We start from the raw sequence: 22,734 nt of genomic DNA, 5'->3' as shown, positions 1-22,734 counted from the left end.
GTCACATGTGACAAGTGGTTAAGCAGAACCCTGCACTGGTGTTTCAGTGTAGTAGCTGTCCCTTCAGTACAAACAGAGTTCAGAGGCTGCGTTCACCAATACAGTTCACATCAAGGACATGTTCAAAAGCTGATGCCTCAAGAAGGCAGTGGTGACATGCCCTCTTCTCATTATTACCATTGGACAGGAGGTACAGAGGCATGAAAACACCCACAAAGTCTTAGCTTCTCCCTGCCACCATCAGCTTTTTGAATGATTCATGAACACATTTTGCTCTTCTTTGGCACTATTTGTTTTTGATGATTTATTGTAATTTACAGTAATTTTATGCATTGCACTATACTGCTTCCACAAAACAACGAATTTCATAACATATGTCAGTAATATTAAACCTGATTCTGCTTCCAATTAGCAACCATTAGCCCACGTGAACACAGAAATGTTCACTGGCCCAAACATCAGGAATGAGTGTCCAGACCAACCACTTCTATCAAGGTCAACAAAGCTCACCAATGCCAAACATATCTGGCATACTTACTGATGTGGATATTTAATAACTGAACCTTCAATAAAGCATCTGAGCTAGTTTTATTGTATTATTTAGTGATGGGAAAAGAAAGGTAACTGGAGATCACCAAGTATATGAACATTTAGAATCAGAATCAGGTTTATTATCACTGGCATGTGATGCACAATTTGTTAACTTAGCAGCAGCAGTTCAATGCAATACATAATATAGGAGAAAAAACAAAATAATAAATTAATTATCATATACGTATATTGAATAGATTAAGAACCGTGCAAAAAACAGAAACAATATATATTAAAAAAGTGAGGTAGTGTCCATGGGTTCAATGTCCATTTAGGAATTGGATGGCAGAGGGGAAGAAGCTGTTCCTGAATCGCTGAGTGTGTGCCTTCAGGCTTCTGTACCTCCTACCTGATGGTAACAGTGAGAAAAGGGCATGCCCTGGGTGCTGGAGGTCCTTAATAATGGACGCTGCCTTTCTGAGACACTGCTCGCTGAAGATGTCCTGGATACTTTGTAGGCTAGTGCCCAAGATGGAGCCGACTAAATTTACAACCTTCTGCGGCATCTTTCGATCCTGTGCAGTAGCCCCTCCATACCAGACAGTGATGCAGCCTGTCAGAATGCTTTCCATGGTACATCTATAGAAGTTTTTTTGAGTCTATTTGTTGACATGCCAAATCTCTTCAAATTCCTAATCAAGTACAGGTGTCCCCCGCTTTTCGAACGTTCGTTTTACGACAACTCGCTGTTACGAAAGACCTACATTAGTACCTGTTTTCGCTAACCAAAGAGGATTTTCGCTTTTACGAAAAAAAGATGCCCGCTTTATACATGTGTTTACCCCAAGAAAGACTACAATGACCGTGAAGCCTTGTGCGGGCAGTTGTTTGCGCATGCGTGTACGTGCGTACGCATGTGCTTATGTATGCGTGTATGTGCCGATTTTTTTTCTTCTCCAAATCGATTTTGGCTCGCTGTCTTCCTGATTTTGATAAGTGAAACTACACCGAATCTACAATATTTCTACTTTATATAGGGTGTATATTTATCATATCATTCCTTCTACTATATCCAAGTGTTATTTTAGGTTTTATGTGTTACTTGGTATGGATTTGGTAGGTTATTTTTTGGGTCTGGGAACTCTCAAAAATTTTTCCCATATAAATTAATGGTAATTGCTTCTTTGCTTTACGACATTTCGGTTTACAAACAGTTTCATAGGAACGCTCCACCTTCGGATTGTGGGGGAAACCTGTACAGTCGCTTTTTTGCCTTCTTTATAACTACATTGATATCTTGGGATCAAGTTAGGTCCTCAGAGATCTTGACACTCAGGAACTTGAAACTGCTCATTCTCTCCACTTCTGATCCCTCTACGAGGATTGGTATGTGTTTTTCCGTCTTACCCTTCCTGAAGTCCACAATCAGCTCTTTCGTCTTACTGACGTTGAGTGCAAGGTTGTTGCTGTGGCACCACTCCACTAGTTGGCATATCTCACTCCTATACGCCCTCTCATCACCACCTGAGATTCTACCAACAATGGTTGTATCAGCAAATTTATAGATTGTATTTGAGCTATGCCTAGCCACACAGTCATGCGTATACAGAGAGTAGAGCAGTGGGCTAAGAACACACCCAAGGTGCGCCAGTGTTGACCGTCAGCGAGGAGGATATGTTATCACCAATCAGTGCAGACTGTGGTCTTCCGGTTGGGAAGTCGAGGATCCAATTGCAGAGGGAGGTACAGAGGCCCAGGTTCTGTAACTTCTCAACCAGGATTATGGGAATGCTGGTGTTAAATACTGAGCTATGGTCAATGAACAGCATCCTGACGTAGGTGTTTGTATTGTCCGGGTGGTCTAAAGTCGTGTGAAGAGCCATTGAGATTGCGTCTGCCATTGACCTATTGTGGCGATAGGCAAATTGCAATGGGTCCAGGTCCTTGCTGAGGCAGGAGTTCAGTCTAGTCATGACCAACCTCTCAAAGCATTTCATTACTGTCGATGTGAGTTTTCTCAGGCGATAGTCGTTAAGGCACCTTATTATTCTTCTTATGCACTGGTATAACTGTTGCCTTTTTGAAGCAAGTGGGGACTTCTGCCCGTAGCAGTAAGAGGTTGAAAATGTCCATGAATACTCACGCCAGTTGGTTGGCACAGGTTTTCAGAGTCTTACCAGGTACTCCATCAGGACCTTCCGCCTTGTGAGGGTTCACTCTCTTTAAAGACAGCCCAACATCGGCCTCAGACAGAGATCACAGGGTCATCAGGTGCAGCAGGCATCTTCACAACTGGAGTTGTGTTCTCCCTTTCAAAGCGGGCATAGAAGGCGTTGAATTCATCTGGTAGTGAAGCAACGCTGCCATTCATGCTATTGGGTTTTGCTTTGTAGGAAGTAACGTCTTGCAAACCCTGCCAGATACGCTGTACATCCGATGTCATCTCCAACCTCTTTCGAAATTGTCTCTTTGCCCTTGAAATAGCCCTCCTCAAATCATACCTGGTTTAGCAGCAAACACTTCTCGTTATAACTACCTCAGGACCAGTTTTTAAGACTGGACATAGAGGACACAAAGGATATGTAGCATTCAAACATATTTGGAGTCACAGAACAATACAGCACAGAATCAAGCTCTTCAGCACATCTAGTCCATGAACTTATTAATCTGTCTGGTTCCATCGATTTGCACCACAACTGCCCCTCTCTCAAATGTTAAAATCAAACCCACATCTGCCACTTCCACTTGTTCCACACTCACACCACCGAGTGAAGTTCCCCCCCAAGTTCCCCTTAAACATTTCACCTTCCACCCTCAACCCATGACCTCCAGATCGTCTCACCAAACCTCATTGAAAAAATGCCTGTTTGCATTTACCCTATCTATAGTCGTGATTTTGTATACCTCTATCAAATCTCCCCTCATTCTCCTCTGCTACAGGGAATAAAGCCCTCACCTATTCTGCCTTTCCCTATAACTCAAGCCCCAAGTCCTGGCAGCGTCCTTGTAAGTTTCCTCTGAACTCTTTCAATTTTATTGACATCTTTTCTGTAGGTAGGTGACCAGAATTACAAGTAATAATTCAAGTTAGGCCTCACCAATGCCTTGTATAACTTCAACATAACATCCCAACTCCTGTACTCAGTGTTGATTTATCGTGGCCAATGTGCCAAAAGCTTTCTTTACTACCCCATCTACCGGTGACACCACTTTTAAGGAATTAAGGATCAGTGTTCTCAGATCCATTTGTTCTACCACACTCCTCAGTGCCCTATTGCTCACTGTGTATGTCCTTACCTGGTCTGTCTTCTCAAAGTACAACACCTCACACTTGTCTGCATTAAATTCTTTCTACTACCATTTTTCCAGCTGGTCCAGACCCCACTACAAGCGTTAATAGCCTTCCTTGCTGTCCACTACGCCCCAAATCGTGGTGTCATCAAAAATTTGAAGTACATTTATTAACAAAGTGTGTATAAATTATACAACCTTGGGATTTGTCTATTTACAGGCAGCCACAAAAGAACACAATTTGAACAAAGACCAACACCCAGTGCGCAGAGAAAGAGAAAATGTTAATGATGCAAACAAGAAAAGCAAGCAACAGCATTCAGAATGAAAATGAGTCCACAGAGCTGAAGCCTAGAGCAGGCCCACAGCCTTGGTCTCAGTTCATCCCACAGCAGGGCAAATTGCTGCAAGCCCGGAGCAGGACATAGTCACAGGGCCAAGGAGAGCAAAGAAAACGTCCTGGAGCAGAACCTGCCCCAACTCTCGCCTCCAGTCCTGACACCCTGCCGTTTCAGCCCATCTGTCCCGGCGTTTAAATTGTTCAAACACTGAGTAGCCCCTCCCACCCCCCCATAGCTGGACCCAGGCTCATCCAGTTTACAAAAAGTTTCATCTGATGAGAAGTTGAAGCAAAAGAGGAGCAAGTCCAAATGGAATGACAAACCAAATTTCTACAAAGTATTACATTGACTTCAGTCCTATAGTAGCCTGAGAAGTCTCACTGTACCAGCAGAAGTTTTAACTGAGTTTAATAAGACGAATTTAACTGGCCGTTGCTGTAGTGCCATCAGCATCGGAGTTCCAGGCCAATGGTCCTTGCATGCTTTCCATCCATGCTAGACTGAGAGTCAAGCTAGCAACTTGGCCTTGTAAAAAAATGCTTAAGGGAATGGTAAAAGAATGTTAGCCGATGCGCCACAAGGCACCCATTACTCTCTGTATAAAGAGCCTTCCTCCAGTCTTCTTAAAACTATGCCCCTGGGAGAAAGTCTCTGGCTACCCACTCGATCTATGCCTCTTATCACTTTCTACACCTTTATCAAATCTCCTCTCATCCTCCTTCGCTCCAGAGAGCGAACACCCTAGCCCTACAACTGTCTGTTCCAAAATGAGTGACCTTAGATTAATTAATTATTATAAAGTTTACAGAAAAAAGCACAAGCTCAGCAGGCTAGGCGACATCTATGGAAAAGAGTAAACAGCCGAGATCTTTCATCGGGACATCAGATTGTAGGCAGGAAGGCTCCCGATGAAGGGTCTTGGCCAGAAACATCAACTGTTTACTCTTTTCCATAGATGCTGCCTGACCTGCTGAGTTCCTAAAGCATTTTGTGTGTGTTGATTGAATTTCTAGCATCTACAGATTCTCTTGTCTGAGAAAAAAAAAGCAGAGATAACACTGGACAAAGATCTTGCTTCCCGATTACCTTTAGGTGTACCTTATGGATTTTGGTCTGATGATAATGAAAATCACTGTGAAATTTCCCTATCATGCACCGCATTTTGAAATCATCTCTATTTCTTATTTCAATTCACAACGCAAGTCAGAATAACTGATGTTAAGTTTATGGAAGGCATTTTTGGTGGGTCTACAAATTCAAACAGATCATCAGCAACAGGTAATTTGAAGGGCTTCCAGTCGGACTGGAGAAAATTGCATGGATAAATTGTTGTCCAGTGAAACAGTGTCAGTGAAGACGCTACAAATACGAAACACCTTTAATTTTAATCAAGTCCTTGGCTACCTTAACCATCCGATTAGCTCTGCTACTCTCGCATTCCCTCATTTCTGGGAAGGTGAAAATGACTGAAGCATGTAACTTTTGCAGTAAAAGCTCATGGCTTCACACAACAGAAGCCTGCCAAATATCTGAAGGTTGGCAAGCACGACGGTAGTTCCTTCAAATGGACATTTTTCATGTGTAAACAGAAACAGTGAATGTTGGCAAACTGCAATAATCATCCGTACCACTGTGAAGCCAACACCCTGCTCCTGTTGTAACCACCCCAGCAGATAGCCTTTGCAAAGGGACACCGTTTAAAATGAGAACATTTGATATTTGACACAAATTAAGAATGCATCCATCAACTCTGCATAGAGAGGTAAGTTGGGGCAAAGGTTGGTTTCTGTGCTAGATCACTCCAAAACATTTCTCACCACCCTTCACCAGCCCAGATCTCAAATGAAACTCATTTTTGACAAACTTAAAGATGACAATTCAAACAGCTTGATTAACATAACCAAAATTGAATTTAAAACTCCCAAGCATATGAATAAGTTACCTTTCCAGTTTTAATTTTCAGAACACGTTTTGTTATAAACTATGAAGTACAGTACTTTCTAAATGTTGAAATATTCAAGAGATAAGAAATATCATTGAAATAAATCCTTCTTGAATTGTAATGGGGGATAGGAATACAAAGCAAAGAAATGATGTGAGGATAAACCATCACAAACAGCCAGATCTGACATCGCATTCCTGACAATTGTATCACGTTGGCTGTCCACTAACTGTATACTTCATTCCTCTGGTACATTTCTGTTCCATGCCAGGCATTTGCTTGTGTTGTGCTGACCAATTGCAGGAGCTAATTAACAGCAGTAGCCAGTGTATTCAAACATTTTTCAAATGTCTTCAGCCTAACACGATCCTATCTTGTCAGTGTAATTGAATCACTAACTGAAATTGGACATTTCTTCGGGTTACATTAAAATGGAAGATAGTTGGAGGATGCCTTTTAGTTACCGTAAAAGATTTCTTAAGTGATCTCATTTACAAAGTTTCTCCAGCTCAACATTTCAGCAATTGTTTCTTTATCTCTGCCATCACATTTCGGAACGGTCCACAGCACCATTTCCTTAATCCTCTTTTGCACTATTTATTGATTGTAACTTAGAGCAAACTTTTGTCTTCCACTTTACTGCTGTCACAAAAGAACATATTTCATGCACATCAGTGAAAATAACCCGAGTTCTGGTTCCAAAATCACTCCAAAGGATGATAAATCAGAGCTCTGCGTTACTTTTGTCAATTAGATCAGTGTGGAAACAGATGATTGATGTTAGGATATCAATCGGATAACATGCCAGTACATTTCATGTTCAAATCAATTCATATACCACCTGAAAAGAATTTTCACAAAAAAAATTGATCATAGCCACATTGCACAGTACAGACCTTTGGGGCCATGATGTACTGATCCTTTAGTTAAAAAGGTTTAAGTATGGTGATCAAAATGTTGTTTCAAAGTAATTTTTTAGCCAATGAGGATGTAGACAGGCAATGGCAAGATCAGGAATAGTAAACAATTCAAATACGGAGTACCCAAAGTGCCAGAAATGAAGACAAGCAGAGTGACTCTGGGATTGGAAGGTTAAGAATTGTTATATTGGAAGAAATGGCCAGGCCATGAGAAACTTAACAATAAGGAGTGATATAGGAAAAAGAACTAAAAGATGCAAGAAAAGTTCAAAGTCCATTTATTATGTCACCATAAATACTACACTGAGATTCATTTTACTGTGGGCATTCATAGTCAATAGAAAGAAACAATAGAATCAATGAAAAACCACAGAGACAAACTACCAATGAGCAAAAGAAAATAAACTGGGCAAATACAAAAGGAAAATGATAATAACAATAATAATAATGAAGAAATAAATTGAAAGTACAAGTTGTAGAGTCCTAAAAATAGGTCAATAAGTTGTGGAATCAATTAAGTGTTGACTGAAGTTATCCCCCATGGTTCAAGAAACTGATGGTTGAGGGGTAATAACTGTTCCTTTTTTTATTTCTATTATTTTTGCACTACTTATTTTAACTTAACTTTTAATAGACATATACTTAATGCAATTCAGTTTTTTTAACACTATTATTTGTCATGCATTTCACTGTACTGCTTCTGTAAAGTTAACAAATTTCACAACAAGTGCCAGTGATATTAGGCTCAGAATCAAATTTAGTGCTGTGGATCTTAAGGCTCCTTAACTCCTTCCTCAGTGCAGCCATGAGAAGAAAGCATTAAAGTAAGGAATGGCTGCATCATGAACAAGTTAGAAAATAGAGAGGCCAAAGCAAAGTTTTGGACCTCATTTCCAGGACAAAAGGAGAGTATCAGAAAATGTGACACGTGTGTTGAAGCTAGGTTTACTGTACCACGAAGCTCACAATAGCACAAGACCATAAGATATAGGAGCTGAATTAGACCATTTAGCCCATCGAGTTTGCTCTGCCATTCGATCATGGCTGATCCTTTTTTCTCCCCCTCCTCAAACTCAGCTCCCGGCCTTCTCCCTGGAACCCTTGATGCCACGTCCAATCAACAACCTATCAATCTCTGCCTTAAATACAACCAACAACCTGGCCTCCACAGCTGCACATAACTACAAATTCCACAAATTCACCACCCCCCACTAAAGAAATTACTCCGCATCTCTGTTTTGAATGGACGCCCCTCTATCCTGAGGCTGTGCCCTCTTGTCCTAGACTCTCCCACCATTGGAAACATCCTTTCCACATCTACTCTGTCTAGGCCTTTCAACATTCGAAAGGTTTCAATGAGATCCCCCCTCATCCTTCTAAATTCCAGCGAGTACAGACCCAGAGCCATCAAACATTCCTCATTTGTTAACACTTTCATTCCCAGAATCATCCTTGTGAACCTCCTCTGGACCCTCTCCAATGTCAGCACATCTTTTCTAAGATCAGGGGCCCAAAACTGTTCACAATACTCAAAGTGAGGCCTCACCAGTGCCTTATAAAGCCTCAGCATCACATCCCTGCTCTTGTATTCTAGACCTTTTGAAATGAATGCTAACATGGCATTTGCCTTCCTCACTACCTTTAGGGTGTTCGGCACGAGGCCTCCAAGGTCCCTCTGCATCTCAGATTTTTGGGTTTTCTCCCCGTTTAGAAAATTGTCTGCACATTTATTTCTACATCCAAAGTGCATGACCATGTATTTTCCAACACTGTATTTCATTTGCCACTTTCTTGCCCATTCTCCTAATCTGTTTAAGTCCTTCTGCATTGCACCTGTTTCCTCAACACTACCTGCCCCTCCACCAATCTTCATATCATCTGCAAACTTGGCAACAAAGCCATCTATTCCATTATCTAAATCATTTATTTACAGCATAAAAAGAAACATTCCCAACACCGACCGCTGCAGACCACTAGTCACTGGCAGCCAACCAAACAAGGATCCTTTTATTCCCACTCGCTGCCTCCTACCAATCAGCCAATGCTCTAACCACGTTAGTAACTTTCCTGTAATACAAGGGGCTCTTAACTTGGTAAGCAGCCTCATGTGTGGCACCTTGTCAAAGGTCTTCTGAAAGTACAAATATACAACATCCAATGCATCCCACTTATCTATCCTACTTGTAATCTCCTCAAAGAATTCCAACAGGTTTATCAGTCAAGATTTTCCTTGAAGAAAACCATGCTGACTTTGTCCTATCTTGTCCTGTGTTACCAAGTACTCCATCACCTCATCCTCAACAATTGACTCCAACCCCTTTCCAACCACTGAGGTCAGGCTAACTGGTCTATAGTTTCCTTTCCACTGCCCTCCTCCTTTCTTAAAGAGTGGAGTGACATTTGCAATTTTCCAGTCCTCTCGCACCATACCAGAGTCCAATGATTTTTGAAAGACCATTTCTAATGCCAACACAATCTAACACTACCTCTTCCAGAACCCTAGGGTGCAGTTCATCTGGTCCAGGTGACTTGTGTACCTCTAGGCCTTTCAGCTTTGAGCACCTTCTCCCTTGTAATAGTAATTGCACCCACTTCTCTTCCTTCACACACTACAACATCAGGCATATTGCTACTGTCTTCCACAATAAAGACTGATGCAAATTACTCATTTAGTTCATCAGCCATCTCTTTGTCCCCCGTTATTATTTTTCCTGGCTCATTTTCTAGTAGTCCTATTTCCACTCTCATCTGTTTTTTTTAAAAAACATACTTGAAGCTTTTACTATCCACTTTGATATTATTTGCTAGCTTGCTTTCATATTTTCCCCTTCTAATGATTCTTTTAATTGCTGCCTGTAGATTTTTAAAAACTTCCCAATCCTCTACCTTCCCACTAATTTTTAAAACTTTGTTGTATGCCCTCTCTTATTTTTACATTAGCTTTGACGTTCCTTGTCAGCCACGTTTGTACTATCTTAACCACTAGAGTATTTCTTCATTTTTGGAATACACGTCCTGCACCTTCCTTATTTTTCCCAGAAACACACGCCATTGCTGCTCTGCTGACATCCCTGCCAACAGCTCCTTCCAATTTACTTTGGCCAACTCCTCTCTCATATCAATGTAATATTAGCAAATTCTTTAATTTAATTCATTCTTGAAATTTATTGCAAGAATGCACTTGAACCATTAATGGGTTGACTTGTTAAGCAGCTATAACCCAAGTCTTTGAGTCAAGAGTCATGGAGAGATTATTTCACCCCTTCTATTCCCCCCCCCCCGTACACATTCTTCCCCTTACCTACACTGTCAATCCAATTTACAGTAATCAACTAAGCAAACAGCACACACATTGACCCAACCCAGGACTTGAGGACCCGAGTTATAGGGAAAGGTTGAATAGGTCAGGACTTTTTGGAGCTTAGGAGAATGAGTGGAGATTTGATAGAGGTATACAAAATTATGAGGGGTATAGATAGGGTAAACGCAAGCAGGCTTTTCCACTGAGCTTGGGTGAAACTACAACTAGAGATCATAGGTTAGGGTGAAAGTTCAATGTTTAAGGAGAACATGAGGGGAGCATCTTCATGCAGAGGATGGAGAGTGAAACGAACTGTCAGTGGAAGATGTGGATGCAGGTTCAATTATAACAATGAAGAGAAACTGGACGGGTACATGGATGGGAGGGGTATGGTCTGGATGCAGGTTGGTGGGACTAGTCATGAACAGTTTGGCATGGAATAGATGGGCTGAAGGGCCTGTTTCTGTGCTGTAGTGTTCTTTGACTATGACATATTGTGATGTATAAGGCAAGAGGAACACTTGGAAGGAAACCCGTGTAGTCAGAGAACATGCAAACTCTCCACAGACAGCACCCATGACCAAGACTGAATGGAGGTCTCAGGGCTTACTGCCACAGCACGGCACTGTGCCAGAGATGATCTGCATCTGATGTCTGTACAATTTTAGGGTTTGATCAAAGTGAAAATTTAGGAATGTTTACATGTCATTGAACCACAAGACATAGGGACAGAATCAGGTCAGTCAGCCCATCAAGTATGTTTCACTATTCCAGAATGGCTGATTTACTACCCCTCTCAACATTATTCTCCTGCCTTCTCCCTGTAACCCTGATGTCCTGATTAATCAAGAGCCTATCAACCTGCACTATAGATATAGCCCATGACTTGGCCTCCACAGTCACCACTCTCTTGCTAAAGAAATCCCTTCTCATCTGTTCAAACTGGACATCCCTCTATTCTAAGGCTGGGTCCTCTCATCCTAGACTGACACACAATAGGAAACATCCACTTTCAATAAGACCTCCCCCTCCCAGCCCCCATTCTACTAAACTTCAGTGAGCAAAGACCTAAAACCATCAAAAACTCTGAAGTTTACCCTTTCATATGCAGGATCATTTTCTCCTCACACCCCTCTTGAATGCCAGCCCATCCTCTCTGAGATAAGGGGTCTAAATCTGCTCACAATACTCCAAGTTCAGCCTGACCACTACCTTACAGAGCCTCAGCATTTCACTGTTGCTTTTATATTCCAGTCCTCTCAAAATGAATGCCAACATTGCATTTTCTTTCCTCACCACCGACTCAAACTTTAGGGAATCCGGCATGAGGAATCGCATGTTCTTTTGCACCTCCAATTTCTGAATTTATTCCCCATTCAGAAAATAATCTACACCTTTATTCCTTATAGCATGACAATACACTTCCTGACACTATATTCCGTCTGCCACTTCTTTGCCCATTCTCCCAATCCAAGTCCTTCCAAAGACACCCTGCTCCTCAACACTACCTGCTCCTCAACCTATTTTCGTATTGTCTGCAAACTTGGCCTCAAAGCTATCAACTCCATCATCCAAATCATTAACACACAACGTAAAATGAAGCTGTCCCAACACCGGCCCCTGTGGAACACCACTAGTTACTGGCAGCCAATCAGATCTGGCTCCTCTTTGCTTGTTGACTGAATAGTTCCAGTAGTTTTTGGGATTTTTTTAAAAAAAAAGATAGAGAATTTCTCCTCTGCCTGTCCTTCTTATCCAGTATCATTAACAATCGGTAATGTGCATTGCAACTTACTTTCATTTGAACAATTGAATTAACCTACAAAGCAATTACAACATCCACATACAATGTTATTATTTCTGCACAGAAAGTATAGGATATTGCTTTTGATAACTCAAGGCTAGCAATTAAAAGTTAATCCAGAAAATGTTTTTGCTTCATTATCAATCATTCAAAACCATTAAAAATGGGTATGGGGTAACCATATCAGGAGATATCTGCAGGTATCTCCCATGCAAATTGTGATGGGTATATCTATTTTCAAACTTCATTAATAAAAACATTTACAAGAATGCACCGAAGTTTTTTCATTCTTGCCATACACATTCAAGCCAATGCTTTCTATACGGTTCTAATCCATTCCTACACATCTATGGCAATGCTGGCACTCACGTGACCCTCCTGGAGACACTGCAATTAGTAGGCCAATGCACAGAGCTGACGGGACAAGCTTCTCTCCAGCTCCTCATCTCCAAAACCAATTCAACACAACAGTCCTGATGATGGTCTCAGCCCAAAGCTTCGACTGTACTCTTTTCCATGGATGCTGCCTGGCCTGCTGAGTTCCTCCAGCATTTTGTGTGCATTGCTCGGATTTCCAGCTTCTGCAGGTTCTCTTATTTGTAATTCAACACAAGATCCCCAGTAGGGGAGTGATCAGGTGTTAAAACTGATAAGAACAGACACTCTTCTTCATCCTAGCCAAGAAGCAAGTGATAAGGCCTCCATCTTTATTAAGAAATAGTAAACTGAAAAGTTAAACAAAACAAATAGTCAAAGTCACAGAAACTTCTCCTTTGCCATGAGTTTATTGTGTTAATGGTGATGTTCAGAGTAAAGATTTATCAGAGTACATACATTTCACACATACAACCCTGAGGTTCTTCTTTCTGTAGGTATAATTAGCAAATCTATAGAACAGTATCTGTAAATATCACAAACTGTTAACTGTAAACAAACTGCAAATGCAGATATAACTAAACAGCATGAAATAACAACAGAGCCATCAAATGAGCAGTTATCCCCTTTTGTCCATGAGCCTGATGGCTGAGGTACAGTAACTGTTCCTGAACCTGGTGGTGCGAGTCCTGAGGCACCTGTACCTTCTACCGGATGGCAGCAGTGGCCTGGGTGGTGAGGATCTCTGATGATTGGTTGCTGCTATTCTGCAGCAATATTTCATGTAGATGTGCTCAATGGTTGCAAGGGTTTTACCTGTGATGTACTGGGCCAAATCCACCACTTCTTGTAGGATTTTTGCTCAAAGGCATTCCAATACCAGGTCGTAATGCAGCTAGTCAGAACACTTTCCACCACACGTCTATAAATGTTTGTCAAGGTTTTTGATGACATGCGAATCTCTGCAGGCTCTTGAGGAAGTAGAGGCACTGTTGTCCTTTCATTGCAATTATATTTATATGATGGGTCCAGGACAGGTCCTCTGAGATAGTGATACCAGGAATTTAAAGCTCCTTTAAACAACTGGGCTGCACAATTTTTTCATCCTTTGTTGAAGAGCACATTATAGAATTCTGTAACACAAGAGATGCCACAGTCGCTGGAAATCTAGAACAATGCACACAAAATGCTGGAGGAACTCAGCAGGTCATCTACAAAAGGGATAAACAGCCAATGGTTCAGGCTGAGACCCTTCATCAGAACTGAAAAAGGGGGAAAAGCTAGAGGATGACAGTAAGACCAAGTTGGTGGGGGCGGTAGGGGGAACTGGGAGGTGATAGGTAAAAAGGGTAAGAGGCTGAAGAAGAGTGAATCTGATGAGAGAGAAGAGTGGACCATGGGAGAAAGGAGGGGGGCACCAGGAGGTGATCTGCTTATTTATTAGGACACAGCACAGAGTAGGCCGTTCCAGCCATGCCCAGCAAACACTGATTTAACCCTAGCCTAATCACGGGACAATTTACAATGACCAATTAACCAGTACGTCTTTGGACAGTGGGAGGAAACCCTCGTCATCACAGGATGAAAGTACAGCCAGCAGCAGGAATTGAGCCCGGTTTGCTGGTGCTGTAAAGCACTGTGCTAACCACTACATGACTGTGATAAGAGAAGGGCTGAGAGGGGAAAGGGAAAATATAACTGTTATAACAGTGCCATTTCACTCTTCCCATCGGTCGGATGCTGCTCTTCAACATCTCACCAGACCAGGAAAAGACAGTAATGGCAAAGTGAGGTCTCAGACAGGTCGGGCCCTCCGTACTGCTGCTCCACAGCATCCCTTCCATACCTAGCTTAAGATTTTAAACAGATTTACACACAATGTGATGGAAGATGTCCCCAAGTAAAAACTGTTGCTTCCTTCACACGGAACCACACCATGGTCACTTCTGTTAATACCATCACTGTCTGGTGGGGACTGAGCCCAGTCACTGAATACCACTGTGCTGTCACTTCCGACCACATTCACAATCTGAATTGAATTGCCTTTATTTCTTGCATCCTTCGCATACATGAGGAGTAAAAATCTTTACGTTATGTCTCTGTCTAAATGTGCAATCATTGTAACATAGAAATACACTCAAACCAGCATGAGTTAATCAGTCTGATGGCCCAGTGGAAGAAGCTGTCCCGGAGCCTGTTGGTCCTGGCTTTTATGCTGCGGTACCGTTTCCCTGCTGGAACAGTTTGTGGTCGGGGTGACTCGGGTCCCCAATGATCCTTCAGGCACTTCTTACACACATCTTTGTAAGTGTCCTGAATAGTGGGAAGTTCACAACTACTGATGAGCTGGGCTGTCCGCACCACTCTCTGCAGAGTCCTGCAGATAAGGGAGGTACAGTTCCCATACCAGGCAGTGATGCAGCCAGTTAGGATGCTCTCAATTGTGGCTTGGTAGAAAGCTCTTAGGATTTGGGGGCCCACACCAAACTTCCTCAACCATCTGAGGTGAAAGAGGCGTTGTTGTGCCTTTCTCACCACACAGCCGGTATGTACAGACCACGTGAGATCCTCGGTGATGTGGATGCCGAGGAACTTGAAGCTGTTCACCCTCTCAACCCAGATCCATTGATGTCAATAGGGATTAGCCCGTCTCCATTCCTCCTGTAATCCACAACCAGCTCCTCTGATTTTTGTGTGGTGACTTGGCCTGAAAGATGAAATCTCATTCATGTCACTTTCCAGTGGTCAACTGGTCTGTAGGACAGTACGTATATCACACACAAGTAGAAGAAAATATCACAATCAAGTTAATAAAATATAATGCACGTGAAGTGCACAAACAGGTAACCAGTAATCAGCTGACTGTCCTGGTTGAGAACTTGGTGGTGGCAGGCTATTCATTGGGGTCTCAGCCTGAGGGAAGAAGCTGTTACCCAGCCTGGCAGTCCTCATCCTGATGCTCCTGTACCTCCTTCCTGACGGTAGTGAGTAGTGAGAACAAGTTGAAGGTAGACAAGATGGTGAAAACGGTGTTAGCACGCTGGTCTTCATCAGTGAGGACAGAGTATAGGGGGATGGTGCATTTGCTGGTTGAGACACACTCAGAGCACTGTGTTATAGGTGAGGTAGGAAAGTGCAGACAAGATTGACAGAACTAAAGTGCCCGAGTTATAGGTTGAGGCTGGCCAGGCTAGGTCCTTACTTGTTGGAACATCAGAGAATGGGTAGTGACCTTATAGAATTGCTTAAAATCACGAGAGGTATTGATTAGATGGCAAAGGTCTTTTCCCCTGAGTAGGGGAGACATAGATTCACAGTGAGAGGGAAAGGTCTAGAGTAGACTGGGGAGTGGGGGATTCTCAGCACACAGGATGGCAAGTATATGGAATGAGCTGCCAGAGGAAGTGGTTGAGGCAGGTACAATAGTATCACTCAAGAAGCCCTTGGAGAGGTAGTTGGAGGGCAGGGCTTAGCGGGATATGGACTGAACCAAGGAAATTGAGACTAGCTGGGTGGGCACCATGGAGTTGATGGGCTGAAGGGAAATGCTTTATCTTACTTGGCCAAATGATCTGCTCGATGCCGGCTATTCTGATTGCTTTTGATGTGATTCATTACAATTACAAAGCTTGCTGGACTGTTAGAGATGGGAGCTAGAAGTCAACCACATGACAGAGTCCGGGCTTCATCAGACATTACATTAGTGTGTGTAATATAATGGACCCCACAGGAGTCCAGCAGCTTCTAGAAGACTGTTTATTTCAGATTTAATTAGGTAGATCATAGAATTAGAACTATAAAAATGTTAATACTAAACAAGATTTGAATTGTAGTCTCTGCATCTGTAGTCCAGTTTGCTTGACTACATGTCCAGTAATATTGCTCCTAGGGTGTCGGGGTGAAGATATGTCTCTAAGCTAGCCTGCAGGTCACCCTTGGACAAGGTATAATACCTGCTTATCCCCCGATCTGGGTCACATGAAACCAGGGGAGCAGGTGGCAGATGGTTGTATGAGCAGCTGGTGAGTATCACAAGTCCTGGTTATGAGACCACTGACACCAGGCAGACAATCTCTGAAGAGTATTGACAACGGCTGGGGTCACCCATCTCGTAAGGACACTGCCCAGAAGGCAAACGCAAACCAAAGTTTTTCCAAGAACAATCATGGTCCTGGAAATATCATGATTGCCCACGGCACAATAAACAAACATTACTCTCATGTTCTTACAGAGCCACGTCTAGGAATCAGAATCAGGTTTATTATTAACGACATGTGACAGCAGTGCCATACACAAATGTACTATAAATTACAATAAGAAATATATACAAGAATTAAATGTGGTGCAAAAGGAGATCAAAACAGGGAGGTGGCATTAATGGCTTCATTGTCCACTGAGAAATCGGACGGCGAGGGTAGAAGCTGTCCCTAAAATGTTGTGTGTCTTCAGGCTAATAGCTAGGTGCTAATAATGGACGAGAAAACAGACAAACTCAGCTGTAATTCCCTCAATTCTCACATAAGCAATTAAGGCTTAATGCCCTTTCCAACACACAAACCCCGCTGAAACCACTCTAGTTTAAATTTCGCTCCAAAAGGTTACTGACGAAGTGGTCAACAAATCTCAACCAATCCAAGTCTGGCGGTGTTCAATGCGCTGCGGAACCGTGGGGAAGGAAGGTCTGGCTTTAAGGATGAGACGGTATCACGTGGCTGCCACTGGTCAAGAAGCCAGACGCCACTCGGATCCCAGTTTGTCCTTGGCCAGCTCCGACCGTCCGCAATCCGCAGGCTTCCTCGGGCCGACAAAGGAAGCAGAAGGCGTAGGAAGCCCTTGTCTGGCTCGATCATTTCGGGGGAGGAAGGGAGGGGGGATAGGGAGAGAGGAGGTGGACCGGGTGAAAGGCTCAGACAGACAGCCGCGCCCAATCCTTTTAAGGGCCGTTCGTCATTGCGGATCGTAATGTTAAATTTAAATTACTGCAACAACGACAGATACATCGACAACACACTAACAAGTCTTATTTACAAAATGACCGATGCGAAGCAATCTTTATGGAAATTCTGGGAATGCAATATGTCGACAGTAACAGTTAGTCAGCGGTGCATTTAACGAGGACACTAGTTTCTTGCATCACTGCCGTTACTACCTTTCCCAAAGATTGCTATCGAGAAATCAAAACAAATATTACTGATAGCTGACTTTTTTTACCCACCTATTGTATTAATAAACAACGAGGTGGATTTCCTTTGTCGTAGATGCTCTCAAACCATTATAATTGAACAAAACACATGCAGTCAAAACGGGGCGTTAAGCTGAGACAATGTGCCATTAATTAGAAATTACAAAGACAGTATTAAAACGCATGGGTACACTACAAAAAAAAAATCACTGCATTAACGCGATGTACAGCTGTCCGAAATTGCTGCGTTTCAACAGCCAACAGTCCCGTCCATTGTAGCAATGACAAACAACGTAGCCCGGATTGGCAGAGCCTGCTCATTTGGGACTGTGAATAACGACACCCATGGCAGCAAGTACAACCCCCACCCCCCAGCACACACACACACACATCACAATAAATAGAAGAACCTGCTCGACTTCTGCAACAAATTAAATCCTGCGTTAACAAATCGAAAGTACAGTATTTAGCATTCCCACAATGACAATATGAGTCACACCACCAAAACTTTAAAACACAAGGAATGGTTACCGAACCTCCGAGGCGGCTTTGCTGGGTTTCTGCCCGAGCCGATCCGTTCTCTTTGCCCCCCACACTGGCAGGGAATGTGCCAGCCTCCTTGAAGCCCGGGCTCAGGGGTTTATCACCGAGAGGCTGGTGCCACAACGATGCGGGAATGTGACGCAGACCCGGCACTCTCTTGTAGACCCGGACATTGCTGCAGTCAGGCATTCTGGGACTTGTAGTCCAATGCAGACATTGACTCATAGTCAAACGCCCAATTAGTTAAAGTTCAAAGGAAATTTATCATCAAAATACATATATGTCACCATTTTATTGTGGGTATTCACATTAAATACTAAGAAACTCAATAGAATCAACAAAAGACAGTGCACAAGATGGACAAACAACCAATGCGCAAAAGACAACGAACTGCAAATACAAAAACAACAATAATAATAATAACAACAATAAATAAGCAAAAAATGCCAAGAACATGAGATGAAGAGTCACTGGAAGTGAATTCATAGGTTGTGGGAACAGTTCAGAGATGGGGTGAGTGAAGTTATCCCCTCTGGTTCAAGAGCCTGATGGTTGAGGGGTAATAACTATTCCTGAACCTATTGGTGTGGGTCCTGATACAGCAGCGAGACGAAAGCATAGCCTGGCTGGTAAACAGTTCTTATTGATGGATTGGATGCTGCTTTCCTGTAACAGCACTCCATGTAGATGTGCACAATGGTGGGGAGGGCTTAACCTGGACCGTATCCTCTAGTTTTTGTAGGCTTTTCCGTACAAGGGGAGTGATGTTTGCAAACCAGCCAGTGTTACTCCAGCACACACCCATAGTTTTAGATGACTTGCCAGATCTACACAAACCTCTAAGGAAGTAGAGGTGCTGCTGTGCTTTCTTTGTATTGGCATTTACATGCTGGATGCAGGACAGATCCTCTGGAATGACAATTAATGTTTTACAATAACCTATATCAATAAACCATCAAAACTCAAAGCTCTAGTACTCCCTTAGTAAACCCCTCAGCAAGCTTTTAGGACAGAAAAAAAATTACTTTTAACAGAAGATATAAATACGAGAGTGAATATGCCTTACTGAAATTATGTGACACACTGGTGGGGCACAACGATGTGGAAGGAATGATAAATTAGCAAATGAGGGACTGAAAGGGAGATCCACCTGTCTGATTGTGTGGGACAGGACAGGAGCTTGCCAGGACTTGCCCAAGTTAATCTATTGAACAGGTAGTACCACGTCACTGTCCTAAAACAGGGTGTAGCCTAATCAACAAAACTTCTTCAGAACCAGAACAACACACACACACACAAGATGAAAAAAAAGTACAGTCAATGTTCTGGGCCGAAACCCTTTGGCAGGACTGGGGAAAAATAGCTGAGGAGTAGATTTGAAAGGTGGAGCAGGGTGGGGGGGAGAGAAATGCCAAGCAATAGGTAAAACTTGGAGAGGGAGGGATGAAGCAAGGAGCTAGGAAATTGATTGGTGAAAGAAACAGAAGGCCATGGAAGAAAGAAGAAGGGGGGGGGGGGGGAGGAGGAGCACCAGAGGGTGGTGATGGGCAGGCAAGGAGATAACATGAGACGAGGGACTAGGGGTTGGGGAATGGTGAAGGGGGAGGGGTGGAGGTATTATTGGAAGTTTGAGAAATCAATGTTCATTCCATCAGGCTGGAGGCTGAAATGTCACCCATTTTAATTCCTTTCCCCATTCCCATTCCGTTATGTTCATCCATGGCCTCTTTCCCTATAAGGAACAACACCTTATATTCCATTTGCTACCTCATTCCTTTCTTAAAGAGTGGAGTGACATTAGCAACTTTCCAGTCCTCTGAACCATGCCAGAATCCATTGATTCTTGAAAGATCATTACTAATGTCTCCACAATCCCTTCTGCTACCTCTTTCAGAACCCTAGGGTGCAGTTCATCTGGTCCAGGTGGTATGTACCTTTAGGTCTTTCAGCTTTTTGAGCACCTTCTCCCTTGTAATAGTAAGGGAGCTAGGGCTTTACTCTCTGGAGAGAAGGAGGATGAGAGGAGACATGATAGAGGTGTACAAGATATTAAGAGGAACAGACAGAGTGGACAGCCAGCGCCTCTTCCCCAGGGCACCACTGCTCAGTACAAGAGGACATGGCTTTAAGGTAAGGGGTGGAAAGTTCAAGGGGGATATTAGAGGAAGGTTTTTCACTCAGAGAGTGGTTGGTGCGTGGAATGCACTGCCTGAGTCAGTGGTGGAGGCAGATACAATAGTGAAATTTAAGAGACTACTAGACAGGTATATGGAGGAATTTAATGTGGGGGGGTTACATGGGAGGCAGGGCTTGAGGGTCGGCACAACATTGTGGGCCGAAGGGCCTGTACTGTGCTGTATTGTTCTATGTTTATGTAACTCTACTCACTTCTCTTCCCTCACATGCTTCAACACCTGGTGTTGAAAGAGTACTAGAGTTTTCTACAGTGAAGACTGATGCAAAATTCTCATTTAGTTCATCTGCCATCTCCTTGTCCCTCCATTATTATTTTTCTGGGCTCATTTTCTAGTGGTCCTATATCCACTCTCATCCCCTTTTGTTTTGTAAATACTTGATAAAGCTTTTTCTATCCACATTGATACTGTTTGCTAGCTTCCATCTTTTCTCTCCTAATGATTTGTTTAGTTACTTTCTGTAGGTTTTTAAAAGCTTCCCTATCTTCCTGCTAATTTTTGCTTTGTTGTATTCCCTCTCTTTTGCTTTTACATTAGATTTGACTTCCCTTGTCAGCCACTATAGAACCATAGAACTACAGAACACTACGGCACAGTACAGGCCCTTCAGCCCTCCATGTTGTGCTGACCCATATAATTCTTTAAAAAAGTACTAAACCCACACTACCCCATAACTCTCCATTTTTCTTTCATCCATGTGCCTGTCCAAGAGGCTCTTAAATACCCCTAATGTTTTAGCCTCCACCACCATCCCTGGCAAGTCATTCCAGGCACTCACAACCCTCTGTGTAAAAAACTTACCCCTAATATCTCCCCTAAACTTCCCTCCCTTAATTTTGTACATACGCCCTCTGGTGTTTGCTATTGGTGCCCTGGGAAACAGGTACTGACTATCCACCCTATTTATGCTTCCCATAATCTTGTAGACCTCTATCAAGACCCCCCTCATTTTTCTACGCTCTAAAGAGAAAAGTCCCAGCTCTGCTAACCTTGCTTCATATGACTTGTTCTCCAAACCAGGCAACATCCTGGTAAATCTCCTCTGCACCCTCTCCATAGCTTCCACATCCTTCCTATAATGAGGTAACCAGAACTGAACACAATACTCTAAGTGTGGTCTCACCAGAGATTTGTAGAGTTGCAACATGACCTCTCTACTCTTGAACTCAATCCCCCTGTTAATGAAGCCTAGCATCCCTTCTTAACTACCCTATCAACCTGCGCAGCGACCTTGAGGGATGTATGGATTTGAACTCCAAGGTCCCTTTGTTCATCCACACTCTTATATAATTGACCATTAATCCTGTACTCAGTCTTCTGGTTTGTCCTTCCAAAATGCATCACCTCACACTTGTCTGGATTGAACTCCATCTGCCATTTTTCTGCTAACTCTGCAGCCTGTCTATATCCTCTTGTAACCTTCAACCACCTACAGCTCCATCCACAACTCCTCCAATCTTAGTGTCATCCGCAAACTTACTCACCCATCCTTCCGCCTCTACATCTAGGTCATTTATAAAAAATCACAAATAGCAGGGGTCCCAGGACAGATCCCTGCGGCACTCCACTAGTCACCGACCTCCAGGCAGAATACTTTCCTTCCACAACTACCCTCTGCTTTCTTCCTTTAAGCCAATTTTTAATCCAAACAGCCAAGGTTCCATTTATCCCATGCCTCATGACTTTCTGGATGAGTCTCTCTTGAGGGACCTTGTCAAATGCTTTGCTAAAGTCCATGTAGACCACATCCACTGCCCTACCCTCATCAATTTTTTTTGTTACCTCTTCAAAAAACTCAATCAGGCTCGTGAGGCACGATCTTCCCTTCACAAAGCCATGTTGACTATCCATGAGTAGACTGTACTTCTCCAAATGCTCGTAGATCCTATCCTTAAGAATCCTTTCCAGTAGTTTGCATACCACCGATGTAAGACTCACCAGTCTATAGTTCCCAGGTTTCTCCCCATTACCTTTTTTAAACAAGGGAACTACATTTGCCATTCTCCAGTCCTCTGGCACTTCCCCTGCAGACAAAGAGGATTCAAAGATCACAACTAATGCTCCTGCCATCTCCTCTCTCAATTCCCACAACAACCTGGGGTGTATCATATCTGGCCCCGGGGATTTATCAATCTTAATGTTTTTAAGAAGATCCAGCACTTCTTCTTCCTTAATCTCCACATTGTCCAGCACACAAGCCCGCTCTACTTCGACCTCATCCTGATCAAGATCCTTTTCACTTGTGAATACTGAAGCAAAGTATTCATTTAGGACCTCCCCAACCTCCTCCGCTTCCAAGCACATGTTGC

General features: G+C 42.9%; 1 protein-coding gene across 4 annotated transcripts in view; it reads right to left on the bottom strand.

Moving 5' to 3' along the window:
* Nucleotides 1-18,386, bottom strand: part of ctif (CBP80/20-dependent translation initiation factor) — a 235,616-nt gene extending 217,230 nt beyond the window's left edge. For all 4 annotated transcript variants that reach the window (XM_073064057.1, XM_073064058.1, XM_073064059.1 and 1 more), the window contains exon 1: nt 18,224-18,386. The gene's annotated coding sequence lies outside the window, so the exon portion shown is untranslated. The remainder of the gene's footprint in view (nt 1-18,223) is intronic.
* Nucleotides 18,387-22,734: the final 4,348 nt, after the last annotated feature.

The sequence above is a fragment of the Hemitrygon akajei genome, chromosome 13 (assembly GCF_048418815.1).
Source record: "Hemitrygon akajei chromosome 13, sHemAka1.3, whole genome shotgun sequence".
NCBI lineage: Eukaryota > Metazoa > Chordata > Chondrichthyes > Myliobatiformes > Dasyatidae > Hemitrygon > Hemitrygon akajei.
The sequence above is the reverse complement of the archived record's forward strand: the minus strand, read 5'-3'. Positions and strand labels throughout refer to the sequence as shown.